Genomic DNA, 15,050 nt, shown 5'->3' on the forward strand with positions numbered 1-15,050 from the left:
GTTGGAAAAGCAGCCCAGACTCCGGGCTCCAAAGGGATTTCGCTCGCAGGTAATTAAAGGAAAATCAATGTGCAGCAACAGTTTTTTTCAGCGGTGCCACTGGATGCTGACGACATGGGGTCTGGACTGCGTTGAAGCAGCGACATTGGGACTGAGCCCACATCCATGTCCTGGGAGCAGCAGCTCTGTCTCCTGCTCAGTCCTCTTTCAAGCCCTGCTGTGATGCAGACTCAAGGAAACAACTTGCACGTATTTACATTGCGCTTTGCACAATCCAAGCACGCTCCAAAGCATTTCGCCGCCAAGAAATGATTTGAAAGGTAGAATCACTGTAGCTATCAATTCAGCCAATTTGCTCTCAGGAAGATCTCACAAACCCACATTTTCTGTTTCAGTAATGATTGTAAAGCTATCAGCAACAAATCCACTGCATGGAACAGTGCCACAGTTACCAGGAAATCTTTGAAGCCCACCCAGCAGAGTCTTTATTTAGTGTCTCAATTCGGAACACAGGAACAAGACTGGGTGGTGCAGTTCCTTCGGTCTGTTCTGGTGTTCAAGGAGACAGAGCTGCTCTATGGCCGGTCAGCAGGTCTGGCAACGTTTGTGGAAAGAGAATCAGAATGAACGTTTTCGAGTCCAATATGATTTCTTTGGAACCAGTCACAGAGTCATATTCAAAGTCTATTGAAGAGTCATAATGGGCTTCAAATGTTAACTCTGTTTCTCTCCACGGATGCTGCCATATCGGCTGAGTTTTCCTGCACGTTGTTATGATTTCACATCTCCAGCATCTTGCTATTATTTAGACCTACACGTGCTACTGTCCCATATCCTGTAAAAGCTTTTGAAAATTAACAGTTGATCTAGTAACAAGTGCCATTTGTGGAAAAGACTTTCACATTTCTACCAGGCATTGTGGTTCCCTCTTCAAATGTCTGGCTCTATGCTTCCAATCCTGGACTCCTCCTCCCAACTCTCTCAGTGACCCAATATGTTCGCCTCAATATCTTAAAACGTTGATTTTAAGCCTCCTAATTTCAAGAAATACAATCCAATGTTTTATAACCTTTCCTCAAAACCTTTGGAGTCTTAGACTCATTCTGTTAAATCTTCGCTGCAATCCCTCCAAGGCCAATATATTCATCCAAAGATGTTCAAAGTACTCCAAATGTGGTTTAACTAGGATTGTGCTTAAGCATAACGTCTAGCAACTTGTGTTCTACTCCTCTGGGCATAAAGGCCAGAATTCCAATCTCCTTTCTGATTATTTTCACGACCAGTTTCTGACATTTCAATAAACTATGTATCAAGACCCCAAAGGTTATAACTTTTCATAATTTAGAACAAAAGAAATGGGAATAGATCAGATGGCCCACTGAACCTGCTCTGCCAGGATCATGGCTTATCTTCAGCTTCAACTCCACTTCCAGCCCACTCCCCATATCACTCGAAAGACCAAACATTCCTCATCCCGAGACTGTGCCCGTGTTCTAGAATCCCCAACCAATGGGAAATAACCTTTGTATCCGGTCAAACTCCTTCAGACACTTCTATGTTTTAATTAGATCATTCTTCTGAAACTGCAGAGTCGACCCAAATTACTCATTCTCTCATCCCAGGAACTAATTTAGTGATTCTTCCACATCCCGCCTCCAAGGCAAGTGGATCATTCCTTAATTTTTTAACAAGGCATCTGTGGGATATGGGCATCGCTTTTATTGCCCATTTCTAATTCTCCTGAGATCGTAGTGATGAGCTGCCTTTTTGACCGCTGCAGTCCCTGAGGTGTAGGTATCCCCATGGTACTTTTAGGGAGGGAGTTCCAGGGTTTTGACCTAGCGACAGTGAAGGAACGATGCTATATTTCCATGATGATTAGTGACTTCGATGGGAACTTCCAGGTGATGGTGTTCCTCAGAATTAGCGGTCCCTTGTCCTTCTAGATGGTAGCAGTTGTGGGTTTGGAAGGTACTGCCCAAGGAGTCTTGGTGAGTTCCTGCATTATTTTCTTTATTCTTTCATGGGATGTGGGCATAGCTAGCAAGGCCAGCATTTGTTGCCCTTCCCTAACTGCCCTTGCAGGTAAGAGTTAACCACATTGCTGTGGGCCTGGGGTCACATGGAAGCCAGACAATTCCTTCCCTAAAGGACATTAATGAACCAGATGGATTTTTACAAACAATCGACATTAGACTTTCAATTCCAGATGTTTTATTGAATTTAAATTCGACCATCTGCCATGGTATTCAAAGCCAGGTCTCCAGATCATTACACTGGGTCTTTGCATTGCTTGTTCAGACACAATACCACTGCGTCACTGCCTTCCCTACTTAGGCTCAAGCTGTACACAATTCTCCAGGTGTGGTCCCACCAAAGTCCTGTACAATTGTAGCAAGACTTCCTTAATCTTGCAATAAATGCTAATATGGCATTTCTTCCTAATTGCTATTGAACCTAGAAACATAGACAATAGGAGGCCATTCGGCCCTTCGAGCCTGCTCTGCCATTCATTATGATCATGGCTGATCATCAAGTTAAATACCCTGATCCCGCCTTCCTCCCCATATCTCTTGATCCCGTTAGCATCAAGACCTATATCTAATTCCTTCTTGAAATTACACAACCTTTTGGCCTCAACTACTTTCTGTGGGAGTAAATTCCACAGATTTACCACTCTCTGGGTGCAGAAATATCTCCGCACCTCTGTCCTAAAAGGTTTATCCCTTATCCTCAAACTATGACCCCTAGTTCTGGACTCCCCACCATCGGGACATTCTTTCTGAATCTACCCTGTGTAATCCTGTTAGAATTTTATAAGTTTCAATAAGATTTCCCCTCACTCTTCTAAACTCCAATGAATACAATCCTAACCTAATTAGTCTCTGCTCATATGACAGTCCCGCCATCCCAGGAATCAGTCTGGTAAACCTTCGCTGTATTCCCTCCATTGCAAGAACATCCTTCCTCAGATAAGGACACCATAAGGACTGTCATATGAGCAGAGACTAATTCGGTTAGGATTATATAAGGACACCAAAACTGCACACAACACTCCAGGTGTGGACTTCCAGGTGAGGCGATGACCAGCTAAGTCGCACGTTTCGGCAGCTGCCGCTGGAACGGACTTTTGGGCTCTTAATAGGAGCCCCATCGGCAATTTTAACGGCAAATAACACTGTGCGGTAATCCAGAAGGGAATCCCCCCCCGGACACGGATGGAAAAAAGAGAGGAAAGTAGCCGGATTGCGGTGGATCCTCAAGAGCAGCGGCCAGGAAGGCAGGCACAAAGCAAGATGGCGTCGGAAGAAGGCAGTTTAATATGGGGCCCTGACCAACAAGAGTTCCTGCGGCGTTGCATAGATGAACTCAAAAAGGAGATGAAGAAGGAGCTGTTGGCCCCGATATTACAAGCGATTGAGGGGCTAAAGGAGGAGCAAAAGACCCAGGAACAGGAGCTTCGGGTCGTGAAGGCAAAGGCTGCTGAGAATGAGGACGACATACAGGGCCTGGTGGTGAAAACGGAGATCCACGAGGCACAACGCAAAAGAAGTGTGGAAAGGCTGGAGGTGCTGGAGAACAATGCGAGGAGGAAGAACTTAAGGATTCTTGGTCTTCCCGAAGGTGCAGAGGGGGCGGACGTCGAGGCATATGTGAGCACTATGCTGCATTCGTTAATGGGATCGGAGGCCCCGACGGGTCCGCTGAAGGTGGAGGGAGCCTATCGAGTTATGGCGCGAAGACCGAGGGCCGGAGAAACTCCTCGAGCAATAGTTGTGAGATTTCTCCGATACAAGGACAGAGAGATGGTCCTCAGATGGGCCAAGAATACTCGGAACAGTAGGTGGGAGAATGCGGTGATCCGCGTGCATCAAGATTGGAGTGCGGAGGTGGCGAGAAGGAGGGCAAGCTTTAATCGGGCCAAGGCGGTGTTGCATAAAAGGAAGGTCAAATTCGGAATGTTGCAGCCAGCGAGACTGTGGGTCACACATCTAGGGAAACACCACTATTTCGCAACGGGAGACGAAGCGTGGACATTTATTGTCGAGGAGAAGCTGGAGTGAGCGGGCCAGAAGAAAAAGAATGGGACAAAAGGGGGGGGTGAATTTGTGGGATGAAGGGGGGAAAAGGGGGAAGAGAAGACTTCCCAGACTGTTAAACCTGCGACCCTGTAACTTCTCTCTCTTCCCCATGTCGTGGGGGAGGGGGTGAGGGAGGATGAGGAGCTGTGGGCGTCGGCCATTGGGGGCGGGGCCAAAAGGGGAAGCGCGGGCTTTGTTCCCGCACTATGGTAATCATGGCGGGAACAGGGAAGCAGGAAGGAGGGGGCCTCGCACAGTGTGAGCCGAGGTCACGGGGGGAAGCCGAGGTCGGCCAGAGTTTGCTGACTTCTGGGAGCAACATGGGGGGTGCAATTACGCTAGCTTGGGATCTAGCCGGGGGGGGGGGGTGTGTTAACTGGGTTGCTGCTGCTGGGGAGAAGGGGGAGCTGGTATGGGAGGGGGGGGAGGGTCGGGGCGGGGGGGGCTCCGCCTGGGGGGGATACAGCTACGTGGGAACCGGGTGAGGAGCTGGATTGAAAAAGGAAATGGCTAGTCGTCAAGGGGGGGGGTTAAAGAGCCCCCCAACCCGGTTGATCACGTGGAATGTGAGAGGGCTGAACGGGCCGATTAAGAGGGCACGGGTACTCGCACACCTTAAGAAACTTAAGGCAGATGTGGTTATGCTTCAGGAGACGCACCTGAAGCTGACAGACCAGGTTAGACTTCGCAAAGGATGGGTGGGGCAGGTGTTTCATTCGGGGCTGGATGCAAAAAACAAGGGGGTGGCCATACTAGTGGGGAAGTGGGTAATGTTTGAGGCAAAGACTATAGTGGCAGATAGTGGGGGCAGATACGTGATGGTGAGTGGCAAACTGCAAGGGGAGGCGGTGGTATTGGTGAACGTGTATGCCCCGAACTGGGATGATGCCAATTTTATGAGGCGTATGTTAGGACGCATCCCGGACCTAGAGGCGGGAAAGTTGGTAATGGGTGGAGACTTTAATACGGTGCTGGACCCAGGGCTGGACAGATCGAGGTCCAGGACCGGAAGGAGGCCGGCTGCAGCTAGGGTGCTTAAGGATTTTATGGTGCAGATGGGAGGAGTAGATCCCTGGAGATTTAGTAGACCTAGGAGTAAGGAGTTTTCGTTTTACTCCTATGTACATAAAGTATTTTCACGAATAGATTTTTTTGTTTTGGGAAGGGCACTGATCCCAAAGGTGATGGGGACGGAGTACACGGCTATAGCCATGCTCCACACTGGGTGGACCTGGAGATAGGGGAAGAAAAACAACAGCTTCCACCCTGGAGAATGGACATGGGATTATTGGCAGATGAGGGGGTGTGTTTAAGGGTGAGGGGGTGTATTGAAAGGTACTTGGAAATTAATGATAATGGGGAGGTACAGGTGGGAGTGGTCTGGGAGGCACTGAAGGCAGTGGTTAGAGGGGAGCTGATATCTATTAGGGCACATAAAGGAAAGCAGGAGGGTAGGGAAAGGGAGCGGTTGTTGAAAGAACTGCGGAGGGTGGACAGACAATTCGCGGAGGCACCGGAAGAGGGACTATACAGGGAAAGGCAAAGGCTACATATAGAGTTTGACTTGTTGACTACGGGTAAGGCAGAGGCACAATGGAGGAAGGCACAGGGTGTACAGTACGAATGTGGGGAGAAGGCGAGTAGGTTGTTGGCCCACCAACTGAGGAAAAGGGGAGCAGCGAGGGAGATAGGGGGGGTGAGAGATGAGGAGGGGGAGATGGAGCGGGGAGCGGAGAGAGTGAATGGAGTGTTCAAGGCATTTTATGAAAGATTATATGAAGCTCAGCCCCCGGACGGGAAGGAGAGAATGATGTGCTTTCTGGATCAGCTGGAATTTCCTAAGGTGGAGGAACAGGAGAGTGGGGCTGGGAGCACAGATTGAGACGGAGGAAGTAGTGAAAGGGATTGGAAGCATGCAGGCGGGGAAGGCCCCGGGACCAGACGGATTCCCAGTTGAATTCTATAAGAAATATTTGGACTTGCTGGCCCCGCTACTGATGAGAACCTTTAATGAGGCGAGGGAAAGGGGGCAGCTGCCCCCGACTATGTCAGAGGCAACGATATCGCTCCTCCTAAAGAAGGAAAAAGACCTGCTGCAATGCGGGTCATACAGGCCCATTTCCCTCCTGAATGTGGATGCTAAGATCCTGGCCAAGGTAATGGCAATGAGGATAGAGGATTGTGTCCCGGGGGTGGTTCATGAGGACCAAACTGGGTTTGTGAAGGGGAGACAGCTAAATACAAATATACGGAGGCTGCTAGGGGTAATGATGATGCCCCCACCAGAGGGGGAAGCGGAGATAGTGGTGGCGATGGATGCCGAGAAAGCATTTGATAGAGTGGAGTGGGATTATTTGTGGGAGGTGTTGAGGAGATTTGGCTTTGGGGACGGGTATATCAGGTGGGTACAGTTGCTGTATAGGGCCCCGATGGCGAGCGTGGTCACGAATGGACGGGGGTCTGACTATTTTCGGCTCCATAGAGGGACGAGGCAGGGATGTCCTCTGTCCCCGTTATTGTTTGCACTGGCGATTGAACCCCTGGCCATGGCACTGAGGGGTTCCAGGAAGTGGAGGGGAGTACTTAGGGGGGGGAGAAGAACACCGGGTATCTCTATATGCGGACGATTTGTTGCTATATGTGGCGGACCCAGCGGAGGGGATGCCAGAGATAATGTGGATACTTGGGGAGTTTGGGGATTTTTCAGGGTATAAACTGAACATGGGGAAAAGTGAGTTATTTGTGGTGCACCTGGGGGAGCAGAGCAGAGAGATAGAGGATTTACCGTTGAGGAAGGTAACAAGGGACTTCCGGTACCTGGGGATCCAGATAGCCAAGAATTGGGGTACATTACATAGGCTTAATTTAACACGGTTGGTGGAACAGATGGAGGAGGATTTCAAGAGATGGGACATGGTGTCCTTGTCACTGGCAGGTGGGGTGCAGGCGGTTAAAATGGTGGTCCCAAAAATGGTGGTCCTCCCGAGATTCCTTTTTGTGTTTCAGTGCCTCCCGGTGGTGGTCACGAAGGCTTTTTTCAAAAGAATTGAGAAGAGTATTATGAGTTTTGTGTGGGCCGGGAAGACCCCGAGAGTGAGGAGGGGATTTTTGCAGCGTAATAGGGACAGGGGGGGGCTGGCACTACCGAGCCTAAGTGAGTACTACTGGGCCGCCAATATCTCAATGGTGTGTAAGTGGATGGGAGAAGAGGAGGGAGCGGCGTGGAAGAGATTGGAGAGGGCGTCCTGCAGGGGGACCAGCCTACAAGCTATGGTGACGGCGCCGTTGCCGTTCTCACCGAAGAAATACACCACAAGCCCGGAGGTGATGGCTACACTGAAAATCTGGGCGCAGTGGAGACGGCATAGGGGAGGGACGGGAGCTTCGGTGCGGTCCCCGATAAGAAACAATCATAGGTTCGTTCCGGGGAGAATGGATGGGGGATTTGGAGCATGGCAAAGAGCTGGGGTAGTACAATTAAGAGATCTATTTGTAGATGGGACGTTTGCGAGTTTGGGAGCGCTGACGGAGAAATATGGGTTGCCCCAAGGGAATGCATTTCGGTATATGCAATTGAGGGCTTTTGTGAGGCAACAGGTGAGGGAATTCCCGCAGCTCCCGACGCAGGAAGTGCAGGATAGAGTGATCTCAGAGACATGGGTGGGGGACGGTAAGGTAGCGGACATATACAGGGAGATGAGGGACGAGGGGGAGATCATGGTAGATGAGCTGAAAGGGAAATGGGAAGAAGAACTGGGGGAGGAGATTGAGGAGGGGCTGTGGGCGGATGCCCTACGTAGAGTAAACTCATCGTCCTCGTGTGCCAGGCTAAGCCTGATACAATTTAAGGTGCTACGCAGGGCGCATATGACTGGAGCACGGCTTAGTAAATTTTTGGGGGTAGAGGATAGGTGTGCGAGATGCTCGAGAGGCCCAGCGAATCACACCCACATGTTCTGGTCATGCCCGGTACTACAGGGGTTCTGGGTGGGGGTGGCAAAGGTGCTTTCGAAGGTGGTGGGGGTCCGGGTCGAACCAAGCTGGGGGTTGGCTATATTTGGGGTTGCAGAAGAGCCGGGAGTGCAGGAGGCGAGAGAGGCTGACGTGTTGGCCTTTGCGTCCCTTGTAGCCCGGCGCAGGATATTGTTAATGTGGAAGGAAGCTAAGCCCCAGGGGGTGGAGACCTGGATAAACGATATGGCAGGGTTTATAAAGTTAGAACGGATTAAGTTCGTGTTAAGGGGTTCGGCTCAAGGGTTCACCAGGCGGTGGCAACCGTTCGTCGACTACCTCACTGAAAGATAGAGGGAATGGAAAAGAAGTAGACAACAGCAGCAACCCAGGGGGGAGGGGGGGGGGGGGGGGGCGGGGGGGGGGGGAGGAATCGGACGGACTCTCAGGGATGTTATTGTACATGTATAGGTATTTGGTATATGTAATTGTATATTGAACTGTTGGACTGTAATTTTGGAGAGTATTTATTTTGGACAAGGCAGTTGCCATTTAGTTTTGTTTTTCTTTTGTTTTTGTTTATATATATATTATTTATTTATTTGTTTAAAACTGGCCACGGCTATTTATATTGCTTTATTGTTGTGTAAAAGAAACACTACGTATTGTTATGTTTGGCCAAAAAACTCGAATAAAATATATATATTTTTTAAAAACACTCCAGGTGTGGCCTCACCAATGCCCTATATAATTGCAGTAAAACATCCTGTACTCAAATCCTCTCCCTATGAAGACCAACATACCATTTGCCTTCTTTACTGCCTGCTGTATCCGCATGTTTACTTTCAGCGACTGATGCACGAGGACACCAAGGTCTTACTGCGTATGTACCTCTCTCAATTTACACCCATTCAAATAATAATCTCCCTTCCTATTTTTGCTACCGAAGTGGATAACCTCACATCTATCTACATTATACTGCATTTGCCATGCATGTGCCCACTCACTCAGCCTGTCCAAATCCCGCTGAAGCATCTCTGCGTCCTCCTCACAACTCACCCTCCCACCCAACTTTGCATCACCTGCAAATTTGGAGGTAATCCATTTAGTTCCCTCGTCCAAATCATTCATATATCATTCATATATATATATATATATATATATATAGTTGGGGTCCTAGCACAGATCCCTGTGGTACCCCACTAGTCACTGCCTGCCAATCGGAAAAAGACCCATTTATTCCAACTTTTTGCTCGTCTGCTCACCAGCTTTCGACCCATCTCAAGACACTACCCGCAATCCCATGTGCTTTAATTTTGCACAGTAATCTGCTACGTGAGACCTTGTCAAAAGCCTTTTGAAATTCTAAATGAACCACATCCACCGGTTCTCCCTGGTTAACTCTACTGAAAGAATTCTAGTACATTTGTCAAGAATGATTTCCCTTTCATAAATCCATGCTGACTTCTTGTACTCATTTGACAAGTATACCCAAGTCCTTCTCAAAATCTGCATGTACAAGTTTCAGACTTCTTAAAAAATAAAGTGCTCATCTATTCTGACTATGAAATGAAAAACCTCCTACTTCCCACATGGCACCTTATTGCCCACTCATTGACCTCTATATCTCTTTGCACCCTCTTTGTGTCCCCATCACTGTTTGCATTCTCACTTACTTTTGTAATCATCAGATCATCTAGATCAAGTACTCTCTATCCCCTTGCTCATGTTATTAATATACATTGTAATTATGATTGCAAATTTGACAGCAAGTCCCCTCAGCAAGAAACTGAAATATCAGCCTGAAATGTGCATTCAAATCTCTGGAGTGGGATTTGAGCTCAAAACCTTCTGACTCTACTCGCTGAGCCAAGTTGAAACACAGACCAATACACGGACAGTGTATGTGGTACCAAGAATGATGATGGTGGTACTGATTGACTTTCTTGCTGTGGTGTACCAAATTAAGATTAAGACAAAATTAATTAAGACAAAAAATACATAATTTACCAGCTATTAGGACTGACAAGCTCTTCCCTGGGTTCTGGTGCTGAGCTGAGAGAGATCAGTCTCTATTCAAGTCTTCACCAAATGAACATCTTATTATCATAAGATTATCCTCATGATTGAATGGCAACTGTCAAGATTTTGATCGTAAGCACTGATCCTTTCCTGCAATTCCATCTTCTTCAATTTACAAGAGCTGTTAACACAGATATATTTATTTCCATTTCTTCCAGTTACCTGCTCTCATAATCTTATTTACAAAGGCCAATTGTCGACTGGGATGTGTGGGATGTTCCAATTTGTGTTAGCTCTGTATCCGACTGTTGACAGTTTCTGGTTTGACAAACAGTCTCCAGAGATAAACATAGATATAAACATTCACTGTCTGTATTGCCAACAATGTTTGAAATACAGATCACTGAGAGGCAAGGCAACACTGATGAGATACAGAGTCTTCACTCTGTGGTATACCAAAATTTGTTCATTGGCTCCTTGAGTCAGGAAAAAATTGAAGTGTAGTCCTCATGCAAAAAGGTTGGACAAGCTGGTGTAGGAGGACTTTTACTCTGTATGTAACATAGGGTAAAGCTCCCCTTTGTCCAACCTTTCCAAGTGGGACAGGGGGCACGTTTTACTTCCTTTCTTACTTAAGGGGCCGACGAACAAATTTCAGAAGAATAAGGTTTGGCACAACATGAGTGTGCGTGTGTGAAAGGCTGTGAGTGTGGGGCGAAAGTGCTGAGAGCCATGTGTTGAGCTCCGATGGTCACCCAATAATAATTAGAAAGCAGATCTTGACTTCTTTGGCTGCAAGTTTATTGTGTTCAGCAATCACTCCAACAACACCACAGTGCCACCTGTATCCCTTATATTTGGTGCAGTCTATTAAACAATTAAAACTCCAATTCCAACTTAAGTACGAGGGATCATTAACTCTTTCCTAACAGATTCCCCCTCCTTGAGGAGGAAAAAGTTAATCTTTAATGTTGAAGTAAATTACAATACATCATAACACAAATGTATATATCCATCGCTTCTCGGCCTTTTGACTAAGATGAGGTCAGGTGCAATGCCTGCATCTGGTATGTCTCTCTTGTGTGGACCATGAATTGGATTCAATTTGAATTGGTTTTTGGAGCAGGCAAGGAGTTGGATTAGGGGTTTGCCCCTTTCCTCACTGAGCTCTGGCTTTGTATCTCTGATAAAGTCATAAAAAAAACCAAATGTATATATACTTTTTTCTGCAATAGGTGCACCCTATTCCCCTTAATAGTTTCTTGTCCACTCACATCGCTTCCTTATGGGAAAAGACACCTCACTTAATAATTTCCTCAAGCTTTCCCCTCTTTTTATCAAACAGTCAGATTGGTAACTGCTATCAACCCACTTGATCTTGTTGATCTCCCTGTTCTCTAGCACCTGTTTTAGGCTTGCTATGTCAAGCCATATTTTATAGAGTGGACCTTCTCCCAAAGGGACTTATTGTCTATCTGACTCTGACTCTCTCGGTCCTGTTCCAGAATACCATGTTCTATTTAAATATTGAGTCAAGACCCTGGATGTAAAAAAAAACATATCTCCCACTTCCACTCGTGAAGATCCCCGCTGCCAACGTCCTCTTTACTAGAACAAGAACAAAGAACAAAGAAAATTACAGCACAGGAACAGGCCCTTCGGCCCTCCCAGCCAGTGCCGATCCAGATCCTTTATCTAAACCTGTCTTCTATTTTCCAAGGATCTACTTCCCTCTGTTCCCCGCCCGTTCATATATCTGTCTAGATGCTGTTAGAAACAGGAAAGGAGAGGTCACCCTGTTGGGAGTTTTCTATAGGCCTCCAAATAGTTCTAGGGATGTAGAGGAAAGGATGGCGAGGATGATCCTGGATAAGAGCGAAAGTAACAGGGTAGTTATTATGGGAGACTTTAACTTTCCAAATATTGACTGGAAAAGATATAGTTCGAGTACATTAGATGGGTCGTTTTTTGTACAGTGTGTGCAGGAGGGTTTCCTGACACAATATGTTGTCAGGCCAACAAGAGGCGAGGCCACGTTGGATTTGGTTTTGGGTAATGAACCAGGCCAGGTGTTGGATTTGGAGGTAGGAGAGCACTTTGGGGACAGTGACCACAATTCGGTGACGTTTACGTTAGTGATGGAAAGGGATAAGTATACACCGCAGGGCAAGAGTTATAGCTGGGGGAAGGGCAATTATGATGCCATTAGACGTGACTTGGGGGGGATAAGGTGGAGAAGTAGGCTGCAAGTGTTGGGCACACTGGATAAGTGGGACTTGTTCAAGGATCAGCTACTGCGTGTTCTTGATAAGTATGTACCGGTCAGGCAGGGAGCAAGGCTTCGAGCGAGGGAACCGTGGTTTACCAAAGAAGTGGAATCTCTTGTTAAGAGGAAGAAGGAGGCCTATGTGAAGATGAGGTGTGAAGTTTCAGTTGGGGCGATGGATAGTTACAAGGTAGCGAGGAAGGATCTAAAGAGAGAGGTAAGACGAGCAAGGAGGGGACATGAGAAGTATTTGGCAGGTAGGATCAAGGAAAACCCAAAAGCTTTCTATAGGTATGTCAGGAATAAGCGAATGACTAGGGTAAGAGTAGGACCAGTCAAGGACAGGGATGGGAAGCTGTGTGTGGAGTCTGAAGAGATAGGCGAGATACTAAATGAATATTTTTCGTCAGTATTCACTCAGGAAAAAGATAATGTTGTGGAGGAGAATGCTGAGACCCAGTCTATAGAATAGATGGCATTGAGGTACGTAGGGAAGAGGTGTTGGCAATTCTGGACAGGCTGAAAATAGATAAGTCCCCGGGGCCTGATGGGATTTATCCTAGGATTCTCTGGCAGGCCAGGGAAGAGATTGCTGGGCCTTTGGCTTTGATTTTTATGTCATCATTGGCTACAGGAATAGTGCCAGAGGACTGGAGGATAGCAAATGTGGTCCCTTTGTTCAAAAAGGGGAGCAGAGACAACCCCGGCAACTATAGACCGGTGAGCCTCACGTCTGTAGTGGGTAAAGTCTTGGAGGGGATTATAAGAGACAAGATTTATAATCATTTAGATAGGAATAATATGATCAGGGATAGTCAGCATGGCTTTGTGAAGGGTAGGTCATGTCTCACAAACCTTATCGAGTTCTTTGAGAAGGTGACTGAACAGGTAGACGAGGGTAGAGCAGTTGATGTGGTGTATATGGATTTCAGTAAAGCGTTTGATAAGGTTCCCCACGGTAGGCTATTGCAGAAAATACGGAGGCTGTGGATTGAGGGTGATTTAGAGTGGATCAGAAATTGGCTAGCTGAAAGAAGACAGAGGGTGGTGGTTGATGGGAAATGTTCAGAATGGAGTTCAGTTACAAGTGGCGTACCACAAGGATCTGTTCTGGGGCCGTTGCTGTTTGTCATTTTTATCAATGACCTAGAGGAAGGCGCAGAAGGGTGGGTGAGTAAATTTGCAGACGACACTAAAGTCGGTGGTGTTGTCGACAGTGTGGAAGGATGTAGCAGGTTACAGAGGGACATAGATAAGCTGCAGAGCTGGGCTGAGAGGTGGCAAATGGCGTTTAATGTAGAGAAGTGTGAGGTGATTCACTTTGGAAGGAATAACAGGAATGCGGAATATTTGGCTAATGGTAAAGTTCTTGGAAGTGTGGATGAGCAGAGAGATCTAGGTGTCCATGTACATAGATCCCTGAAAGTTGCCACCCAGGTTGATAGGGTTGTGAAGAAGGCCTATGGAGTGTTGGCCTTTATTGGTAGAGGGATTGAGTTCCGGAGTCAGGAGGTCATGTTGCAGCTGTACAAAACTCTGGTACGGCCGCATTTGGAGTATTGCGTACAGTTCTGGTCACCGCATTATAGGAAGGACGTGGAGGCTTTGGAGCGGGTGCAGAGGAGATTTACCAGGATGTTGCCTGGTATGGAGGGAAAATCTTATGAGGAAAGGCTGATGGACTTGAGGTTGTTTTCGTTGGAGAGAAGAAGGTTAAGAGGAGACTTAATAGAGGCATACAAAATGATCAGGGGGTTAGATAGGGTGGACAGTGAAGAGCCTTCTTCCGCGGATGGAAATGGCTGGCACGAGGGGACATAGCTTTAAACTGAGGGGTAATAGATATAGGACAGAGGTCAGAGGCAGGTTCTTTACGCAAAGAGTGGTGAGGCCGTGGAATGCCCTACCTGCAACAGTAGTGAACTCGACAACATTGAGGGCATTTAAAAGTTTATTGGATAAGCATATGGATGGTAATGGCATAGTGTAGGTTAGATGGCTTTTGTTTTGGTGCAACACCGTGGGTGGAAGGGCCTGTACTGCGCTGTATCGTTCTATGTTCTATGTTCTATGCATCTTAAATGATGCTATCGTGCCCGCCTCTACCACCTCCGCTGGCAAAGTGTTCCAGGCACCCACCACCCTCTGCGTTAAAAACTTTCCACACACATCTCCCTTAAACTTTCCCTCTCTCACCTTGAAATTGTGACCCCTTGTAATTGACACCCCCACTCTTGGAAAAAGCTTGTTTCTATCCACCCTGTCCATACCTCTCATAATTTTGTACTACTCTTTATTTCTTTGCTAAGGAACCACATCTACCAAGGCGAACAATTATAAATCCTCCAGCGCTCGAAAAGCCATCACAGAGATTAGGATAAGATACATCACTATACACAATCAGTTTCAGTTGTCCAACATCACCTAAAGATGGGAATATCAAAATATAATTCTCCAATTTTAATTTCACCAATTTTTTGTTTGCTTGAACAATTTCTTCAACTTCAAAACTGGCAATGCAGCTGCCCAATTAAACTGTGGAGTTCCTCTTTTTCCAATTTAGTTGCCACTGTATCCTTTTGTGAAGTCCTGTCTCAAATAATTCCTCTGGGGTTAAGTAAGGCAGCTGATGTAGAATGACATGGGAACCACTCTGCCCGATTTCTAACCCATTGTATTTGAATGCCCCAGAGGCCAGATATCCAATCATGAATTCTGTTCTAAACCAG

General features: G+C 47.0%; 1 protein-coding gene across 1 annotated transcript in view; it reads right to left on the reverse strand.

Annotated features, from left to right (window-relative positions):
• Window positions 1-15,050, reverse strand: part of npy8br (neuropeptide Y receptor Y8b) — a 62,525-nt gene that overhangs the window by 17,535 nt on the left and 29,940 nt on the right. The gene's annotated exons all lie outside the window — the stretch shown is intronic.

Source organism: Scyliorhinus torazame, chromosome 20 (genome assembly GCF_047496885.1).
Source record: "Scyliorhinus torazame isolate Kashiwa2021f chromosome 20, sScyTor2.1, whole genome shotgun sequence".
In the NCBI taxonomy this organism is placed as follows: domain Eukaryota; kingdom Metazoa; phylum Chordata; class Chondrichthyes; order Carcharhiniformes; family Scyliorhinidae; genus Scyliorhinus; species Scyliorhinus torazame.